At 33.0% G+C, this 10,229-nt stretch overlaps 1 non-coding gene across 12 annotated transcripts; it reads right to left on the reverse strand.

Annotated features, from left to right (window-relative positions):
- Positions 1–638: 638 nt before the first annotated feature.
- On the reverse strand, positions 639–9,256 carry LOC25495697 (uncharacterized). Of its 12 annotated transcripts, none has more exons than XR_003012743.2 (12): positions 9,133–9,256; positions 8,851–8,987; positions 7,513–7,570; positions 7,335–7,391; positions 7,115–7,196; positions 6,908–7,021; positions 6,544–6,651; positions 2,883–6,139; positions 2,202–2,327; positions 1,977–2,119; positions 1,323–1,634; positions 639–1,167 (listed from the first exon to the last, which is right to left on the reverse strand). It is a non-coding gene; the product is annotated as an uncharacterized protein (transcript). The 12 variants fall into 12 exon arrangements; XR_005642079.1 differs by having other exon boundaries at positions 2,883–6,266; XR_005642078.1 differs by having other exon boundaries at positions 2,883–6,448.
- Between the last annotated feature and the right edge of the window lie 973 nt (positions 9,257–10,229).

Genomic DNA, 10,229 nt, shown 5'->3' on the forward strand with positions numbered 1-10,229 from the left:
TAATTTGGGTGAAAAGCGACAATTCCTTCCGGACATACAAGAACTTGGTCTTGGAGAAGGTCGAGCGAAGAAGATAGATATTAAACTCCAAAAAATAAAAAATAAAATAAATGTTCATAAAGGTGAAACCGGTAGCTGTAAGGAAAATAAAAAAGTGGACTACATGGCTTATTTTGATTGGAGTGTGTTAAAAGGGTATGTTAGAAGGTGTGACCCTAGCATTCATGATTTTTCATCTTGGGATGTATAGCATCGCTGTTAAATAAAATGTGTTAATTATGTTTGTAGTGTTATATTTCTTTGTTCAAAATTTATAGACCAACGTAGTGTAACAAAACTAATTAAGTTAAGAACAAAAATATAAATGGACATGTATTCGACAAAATACAACAAAAATATGTGGTTTGCAATTGCAGTTGCACACATTCATGTTGGTCATATTCCAAGAAGAGAGAAAAAATGATTAAAATTTCGGAAACCGTAAAACTGTGTCAGGTGACAAGTGTTTGTTAGCGCAGCAATGGAAGCTTGTTCAACAAGCAAAAATAACAGAAATAGTTATTAGGGTTTCTAGGTTTTTCTAGTTTTGATGATTTTGTGAATTAGAGAGGATGAGAAGAAAGAGCAAGTGAATAGAATTGATAAAATGAATTGTATTATTGAGATATGAAAAATTGTACAAGGAATGAGCTTATTACAAGCATGTGTTAGGTTACTTGAAGCACAAACTCTAACAAAGTTGTAACAAACTTCAAAACAAACTAAAATCAAAGTGTGATTAATCAACTAAACATGATTATCACTAATGTAAACTTGAATTAACAACTAAACTAAGAGTTTTGACATCTAGAAAACATTTATATAAGATATCCCGTGGAATTTGTACCGAAAAAATATAGGACCCCCCAGCCCGTGCCTAACAAATCAAATTTTTGAGCCCCCGCTAATCTCTTTATGATTCGATAAAAACAAAGTCGCTTGCATGAACTCTTTGAGCTATAAGGCTTTTTCTACCTTAAAATTAAAACACATTCATCTTGCCTTAATTTCAATACCAAAAATGAAGTCATAGCTAGAGTCTTCAACTCCTTTGACCCTTAGCATCATCTAATTTCATTTTCCGCTGTTGATGTGATCAGTCTCATTCTGCTTGTGCTTATTAGATATCTGAATAACAAATATCCAACAAAATAACTAATAAACAAATTTGAAGAAATTCAGAACCAATTGTAAAGACTTAACCCATCAATCACTTGCAACCATTTATACAAAGAATAAAGAAGTAAGCAACTCAAGTATGCAAGGAAATTGAAAAAGTTTACCTCATGGCTTCGAATATCTTAATATTTTTACGAGACATCACAAGTAAACTCATATCAGTATCGACATTTTCTTGGCCATTCGTTGTTGATTCTTCGGTCTGTACCACACTAGAAGATATTTCTTTTTCGACATTAGAATCTGCTGAAATATATGTAATAGCACCCTGAAGTGAATCGTCTTTTCCAACACCAGGAAGCGGAAGAAATTCCTCTGTGGCAGCAGATTGCAAGTGGTTGATAGTCTTTGCATTGTCGGAAATGTAGCCTTCTTCATCGTAGTTAACAAAAGGTGACAAGTGAGGTGGAGGAGTCCTGTTAACAAAAGAAACGCAAGAATAACAAAAAACAATGATTCCCTTTGTACTGGAGTAATTAGGCCAAAACAGTGCAAATAATGACATAGAAATCAATCATATAAATGATTTCATAAATAAGTTCAAGAGATATAGCATCAATAAAAAAGTCTAATAATCTTTGTTGTGTTACGTGCACAACATCCCCGTATTATTAATTTTTTTACTTTCTTATAAATTTAATTTGAAAAGAAACTTGAAATAAAATTAGGAAAATAATGTGTCTCATACTTCCCAATTATGACAGAAACAATACTTTCAAATAATTGTGTTTGTCGTCAAGACTATCAAAAGGTCTTACCTCCCTAATCAAGAAGAATTTGAGATTTTTGAAGAGATTTTTACATTCTCTTGTATCTTGATCCTCTTCATCTTCACGGCTAAGTCTTAAACCAGGTGCATCCGTGCACCAGGTTCATTGTGAAGAAGATAGGATATTACTGTCTTCAAATTTGCACTTTCTTAAAGGAAATATAGAAGTTACAAATAATGATCAAATTTTTTACAAATTCCAAGTATTATATACCTTCGGATTTTGTGTACAAGATCTACATCAATTTTCTTGCTCTTTGACGCACGTAATGCTCCAAAGAGATTTACCATTGTAAGATAGTCGTCCAATTATCCAAGTGGGTCCACAAATCTTGGGTACCTATAATACATAGAAAAATCAAATAAACTGGAAAATTTTATTAAACAGAAAACAAAAAGCCAAAAACAAAGCTAGAGACCTAAGGATAACGGAAAGAAGGAAGTCTGTATCTGTCTCTATAAAAATTATCTCAAAAAATATAAATGGACATGTATTAGACAAAATACAAAAAAATATATATGAACAAGATTTCTGAGAATTCAAACTCTTGACATAAAATTATGTGGTTTGCAATTGCAGTTGCACACATTCATGTTGGTCTTATTCCAAGAAGAGAGAAAAAATTATTAAAATTTCAGAAACTGTAAAATTGTGTCAGATATCAAGTAATTTCATGTAATTTCATTTTCCGCTGTTTGATGTGATCAGTCTCATTCCGCTTGCACTTATTAGATATCTGAATAACAGATTTACAACAAAATAAGTAATAAACAAAGTTGAAGAAATTCAAAATCAATGGTAAAGATTTAACCCGTCAATCACTTTGCAACCATTTATGTAGAGGATAAAGAAGTAAGCAACTCAAGTATGCATAAGGAGATGGAAAAAGTTTACCTTCATGGTTCGAATATCTTTCTATTTTTATTAGACATCTCAAATAAACTCATTTCAGTATCGATATTTTCTTGGCCATTCGTTGTTGATTCTCCGGTCTGTACCACACAAGATGTTTCTTTTTCGACATTAGAATCTACCGAAGTATACGTAATAGAACCCTGAAGTGATTCTTCTTTTCCAACACCATAAAGCAGAAGAAATTCCTTTATGGCAGCAGCTTGCAAGTGGTTGATAGTCTTTCCATAGTCGAGAATGTAGCCTTCTTCATCGTAGTTAGCAAAATTTCCATAGTCGAGAATGTAGCCTTCTTCATCGTAGTTAACAAAATTGCAAGTGTGGTGGAGGAACATTTTAAGTTTTTAACATTTAGACAATTAAAATTTCAAAAGTTTTTTTTTAAGATGAAAATAAAAAAGAAGTTATAAAAGAAAATAAATTGGTTAGTAGGTAGGTAGGTAAGGTTCATAGCTTAAACCATTTCTCCCATTTCTCATTCCCATCACTACTGCCTTTACACTTTCCAGCGCGCGCACTCTCTCTCTCCATTTCTCACTCTCTCTCTCCATTTCTGACCTGACCCATTTAGCTCATTTCCAGATCAAAATCTTAGTGATTAGTGGTGACAGAAACATTTCGGTGGTGTTAGGTATTGATTTCATTGAAACACATCTCTTTTTTGTCTCATGTTTTTCTTTTTTATATTGTTCTGTCTCTTTTTTATTCCTTCTTCGTCAGTTATTATGTTTATTGGTGTCAGACACCGAACACGTCTTTGATCTTAATTGTCGGTGTTACTGAACACGGCCTCTATTTACTTGTTGGGTGGTTTTTTTTAGTTTTCTTTCTTACTTTTTAAATTCAAATTTTTATGTTACACAAGGAAGAATGGAAAGTAAGAATTCAAAGATGTGGGCAATCCTTTCAACGAGTTTGCGTATGTCGACAATCCTTTCGGTGAGTACGCGTATAAGGGAAATCATCTTAGAAAGAGTGAAGTTGAAGAGGATTCTTGTCGTACTAGGAAGGTTTTGAAATATTTTCAAAAAGTCAAACACGAGTGTAGAGTGGAGCATCAAAAGAGAGTTATCTCTCGTTATTTTCAAAACAAACGTGGTAGGAAGGATTTTGATGATGTTTCTAGATATTTTTTATGTCAGAGCAGAACATTTGATGAAAACTTGAAAGTGGAAGAGGATTCTTGTCGTATAAGGAAGGTTTCAAAATATTCTCAGAAAGACGAACAAGAGTCTAAAATGGAGCATCCAAATAGGGTGGTATCTTCGTGTTTTCAAAACTGTTCTACGAAGAGCATTGAAGAATTTTTAAATCAGTTTAAATATCAGAATAAAAGTGTGTCAAGTCTCAGAAAGTGTGTTAAGAAGAGTGAACATGAAGGAACTTTTGAAGAGGATTCATCTCCTCTTCCTCCTAAGATTTCCAAAGACTCCGAAAGAGACCGAAAGTTGAAAAGCCTAGAAAATCCGAAAGAAAAACTAAACCTTTTATAAAGGCTGATAGATGTAGGGAGGCTTACAAAAGGAAAACGCCGGATAATAATTGGGTGAATCCACGTTCTACACGTCCTATCCTTGAAGAGCCTCTTCTTTAAGAGTATCATTTACATGATCCATGGAGGGTGACTGTTATATGTATGCTATTGAACCGCACTAAAGGTGTTAAGGTACATTCATCGAAGTATTTCCTTAGTTTTTCTTTATTGCATCCCTTATATTTTATACCGATGTTTTACTGTCGGTTTATGATATTGTATCTTTCTATTTTAGTGATTAATAAATATTGTTTCTTATTTGCTTTAGAAAGGTTTACTGCTATTGTTCGTTATTTTGGCTTTCTAAACTGTTAATCGTCTTCATATCGTAATGCTATAATGTCATATTTGAAATTTATCCTCTTGAGGGCCCTGCTTAGCAAATTATAATAAAGAATTTGGTGTTGAACTTCCGCTTCTGTTAGAAGCTTATTGATGACTACATGTTGAAAGAGATGCAAACCGTTAGCATATGTTGAGTTTTATTGAATTACTCCCAATCCCTATGAATTAGTAAACACAAGTTAACATAAACAGAAAAATCCTTATGAGTCATTTTGAATTCATCGTAAAGAAGAACAGTGGCTTCCTTTTTCTCTGTTTTCCTGGGCTTTTCAACTTTCGGTCTCTTTCGAGAGTCTGTGGAAATCTTAGGAGGAAGAGGAGATGAATCCTCTTCAACAGTTCCTTCATGTTCAATCTTCTTAACACACTTCCTAAGACTTAACACACTTTTACTTTGATATTTAAATTGACTTAAAAATTCTTTAATGCTCTTCGTAGAACAGTTTAGAAAACAAGGAAATACCACCCTCTTTGGAGTCTCCATTTTAGACTTTTGTTAGCTTTCTGAGAATATTTTGAAACCTTACGAATATGACAAGTATCGTCTTCCACTTTCAAGTTTTCATCAAATGTTCTGTATTGACATAAAAAATCTTTAGAAACGTCATCAGAATCCTTCCTACTACGTTTCTTCTGAAAATAACGAGACACAACTCTCTTTGGATGCTCCACTTTATACTCGTGTTCGACTTTCTGAAAATATTTCGAGACCTTCCCAGTACGACAAGAATCCTCCTCAACTTCACTCTTTCTAAGATGATTTCCCTTATACGCATACTCACTGAAAGGATTTTTGAAATACGCAAATTCGTTGAAAGGATTGCCCACATTCTTTGAATGCTTACTTTCCATTCTTCCTTGTGTAACAGAAAAATTTGAAGTTAAAAAATAAGAAAGAAAACTAAAAAACCACTCAACAAGTAAACAAGTAAATAGAGGTCGTAACACCGACACTTCAAATCGAAGACGTGTCCGGTGTCCGACACCAAAAAACATAATAAGTGACGAAGAAGCAAGAAAAAAGAAACAGAACAATATAAAAAAAAAAACAAGAAACAACCAAGAGACGTGATTCAATGAAATCAATACCTGGCACCGCCAGAATGTTCGTGTCACCACCGGTTACCAAGATTTTGACCAGAAAATGAGATAAATGGGTCCGATCATAAATGGGGAGAGAGAGAGCGCGCTAGAATGTGTAAATAGAGTAGTGATGAGAATGACAAATGGTTAAAGCTGGGATATAATGTGAAATCAATACCTATTAACCATTTATTTTCTTTTATAACTTCTTTTTTATTTTTATCTTAAAAATAACTTTTGGATTTTTTATTGCTCCATAATGTGATTATAATTTTCCCTATTAACAAAAGAAACATTTTAAGTTTTTAACATTTAGACAATTAAATTTTCAACTAGAAACAATAATCAAACAAAATGAAAAGAAAAAAGGATGCGTGGATTTGTGTTTCCACAAGAAGATATCCCTGGAAGAAAACACAAATTTGCTCAGAATATAATATAGGACACTCCAACCAAGATTGCTACAACAAATAAGAACCCAAACGAACCCAAAACAATAAGCACGGAAAATGGAAACAAATTACCTTCCCACTATATAATTTTATGTCGGCAAAATTATGCGTGTATTCACACAATCAAATATCCACTGTGGTTGGAGATATGAAAGCAATAGCTTGGTGAATACAAAAGGAAGGCTTGAAAATTTATGGTACATAGAAGATGATATGCTTAATCACAAACCTGATGAGTAATTCTCTGGTCAGATTCATCGAAAGGCACCCCCTTTCCGACCCAAGAAACAGTACCACCAAATGCAGGAATAACAAAAAGCAATGACTCCTATTGTACCTGAGTAATTAGGACAAAACCGTGCAAATAATGACATAGAAATCAATCATATAAATGATTTCATAAATAAGTTCAAGAGATATAGCATCAATAAAAAAGTCTAATAAGCTTTGTTGTGTTACGCGCACAACATCCGTATATTATTAAAAAAAAAATATATATATATAAATTTAATTTGAAAAGAAACATGAAATGAAATTAGAAAGAAGTTGGTGGTGAAGTTGAGAAAGTCTTAGTTCAGATTTTTCATTTTCACCATCTGTGCCTTTTCTCTTGTACTCCACTTGTTTAGAATCATCTAACTGAGAAGCTTCAAATATCAGTCCAGAGGGTTTGGTCACATTGGCATATCTTGACAGTGCATATAGATCTATAGTTTGAAAAGAGAATTGATCAATGGACTTATAGAGTATCTACACAAATTCAAGTTTCTGAAGGTCCGTCTAAGTTAAGAAAATGGTACCTGCTGCGAAAGCTTCCAATCGAGTGTCAAGCCTGGGAGGATACTCCAGGTTTATAGAATGATAGAGGCGGAAATTTACAAACTGAAGAAGAGGTTGTAGCAATTCATTATGAAATTATGGATATTAGTAAAATGTTAAAAGTCTTAATAATTATGATGACATGAATGTTGATGCATCAACAGAACAAAGACAAGATATGAACATTAATATGAAACCAACCTCATAAAATTGCAAAAAAATTAGCATGGTAGGAATGTCAACATCATCGGACACAACCTGTTGTAGTAAATGAGGAGTTAACCATGTTATTGTCAGACCCTAAAAAATTTGGCATGGTAGGAAATATAGAAGTTACACATAATGATCAAAATTTATACAAATTCCAAGTATTATATACCTTCGGCATTTGTGTACAAGCTCTACATCAATATTCTTGCTCTCTGACGCAGGTAATGCTGCAAAGAGATGCACCATTGTAAGACATAACTCATCGTTATTCAAAAAGTACACAGCGCATGGAGGATATATCTCAAAACCATGGTGACTAGCCCAAAAAATGATATGAACAACTATATATTCTTGTCTCCTAATAAACTCATACGAGTGTGTTGTTTCTTGCGAACCAAACGGGGGTGTTGACAATTTAGAAATTGCGTGTTCAAATCAGGTATGTCTGTGATATTTGATCATCTGAGACAACTAACTCTTTGTTCTATAGATTAATGCTACAACTTCACCTAACCCAATGACACATTCATTCATTAGAAAAAGAAACAACTAACTCTTTGTTCTGTGTTCACAGATTTGAGTATTCCAGCCGAATGAAAAGAGAAATAAGGCAGTGATGGAAGTGATCTCATCTTTCCAAGTTAAGGGCTGCAGTTTTAGTAAATAGATCAATGTAGGATGATACAATCATACAATGGTAACTGTGGGACCTATGGTCTTTGTACAAGTTATAATTATCTCATCTTTCCATTTCTCCCTCTTCCTATCTTCTTATAACAGATTAATGATCACTCAACAACTTGCTTCTTAATCTTTGTAAAAAGTTAGGATTGGGGAACAAAATCGTCAAAACTTCGTGTTTAATATAAAACCATTCATGCATTTCCACCTAACAATTTAAGCTTTTGGGAATGGTTCTTGAACAAAAGACAACTTGGCCAAATAGGTAAAGAGCAATAAAGAGAAAGTGCAACACACAAAATTGTAAGTTGTAACTATCTCTTGCCATTGTATTTTCTTTGGCTCTTTCTATTTACTGTTAACAAAGGAAATATAATCAAGTAGAATCAAACAACACTGACAACAAATAGGACTTGTAACAATTCTCACTTTCAATGCAATAAAGCAAAATAAATTTAAAAGCATCCAAACATAATCATTACCAAGACACAATGGTAGTCCACTCTAGAATTTGTCCATATAATAATGACCAAGCTATCAAACTAAATGGTTGCAGCATATTAGAAAAGAAACTAATGCAATCAAAAGCTTTGGATTTGAGGAGCCGGTATAAATGTCTATTGTAAAAGACTCGCGTTTTGCAAAATATAAGTTGCAATTCAATCAAGACCCAAAATTGGGCATTTCCATTCCTTAGATGAGTTGGTGAGTTTGAACTATCAAAGGGTTAAGAAAATAACATTTATCAAAATATATGAAGGAGAAAAAAAAAAAAAAAAAAAAAAAAAAAAAACAGAGAAGGGAGTGAATAGCAAAGTGGGGCCACCGCGTGGAAAGAAGGGTTGTCATGAAAGCTTGTTTAATCGAAAGAAATGAGAGTATGTGACACAACAATTCATCTGGCAAACCACTGATTCCATCGACCAAACTATTTCTGCCATCACAGGGAGCATCATAATTCACCTAAAACATACAAATAAAAAAAAAATTATTCAGAAATATATTGATTTCTTCTTAAAAAGATCAGAATAAGGAAACCCTATTAATTAACAAGAGAATAAGGAAACCCTAAAAAAGTAGAAACGATAAAGGCAGAAAAAATTATTACGGAATATATCGGTGCTCTTTCTTCTCAGATGCTCTATACCTCTTCTTGATAGCTGAATCAACGCCGCAACCAACACAATGCCTGTGATCTCAATTCTCCAACTTGTTACTGTTTATATAGTAAAAGGCCCAGCAAAGACAAAGCCCAACCGGTGCCCAAGTATGTCATACTCCCCTTGTGTCCCAAATTGTATAACGTTTTGGACATTTCACACATATTAAAAAATTCAATTAATATTATGTGGAAAAAATATATTATGGGTTGTTTTACAAAATTTTCCTTAATAAATAATATGAGAAATATAAATGAAAGAAGAGATAGTAATAAATAGTTAAGGTTATAATAGGAAAAGTAACATTAATGTTGCATTGGTATTGCAAAGCACATATAATTTGGAACAAATTTTTTTCCCTAAAGCGACATATTTTATCATTTGAGTCGTACTATTTTATAATTTTATATCTTTTTTTTTTGCTGAAGCTCATGCATCTTTAATATGGAGAAGTGGGGTGTCCGGGGTTCGAACCCCGACCCCTGCATATATTATGCATTTATCCCTACCAACTGATCTAAGCTCACGGAGACTTTATATCTATCTATTCTATATAATTAAATGAAATAATGCGACTTTAATGTACTAATATACAGTATTACCGAGAATCTCTATTTTTGTGTTAACTTGTGACTTTTAGTTTCATGTCTCCTTACTATTTCAAATACTTCGGTCATTATATACTTAATAGATTTTTCTCTAGTGTACCAAGAAAAAAAATTATATTTTTTTTAAGCAAAGGAGATTACAGCGGCTGCTGCAACCCCAAAATTCGTTCAAATCATATTATGATATGTATGGGGATTATTGTTAACTAAAACACAGCAATTACAATTAGACTTAGGTGATAAATTTGGGGTTGTTTGGTGAATGATTTTGTAAATCGAGAAATCAAATTGGTGGTACCGGGCTTCTTCAAAAAAATGGGTTTAATAGGATGTTAAAAGTAAAAAAGATTAAGATTTCTGAATCCACTCTTTGTCACTACTTGGTAATAAATATCCTAGTTATTTGGTTCAAAGTCCGGTTGCTAATGGCTTGGAGA

This window comes from Medicago truncatula, chromosome 6 (genome assembly GCF_003473485.1).
Source record: "Medicago truncatula cultivar Jemalong A17 chromosome 6, MtrunA17r5.0-ANR, whole genome shotgun sequence".
Classification (NCBI taxonomy): Eukaryota; Viridiplantae; Streptophyta; class Magnoliopsida; order Fabales; family Fabaceae; genus Medicago; species Medicago truncatula.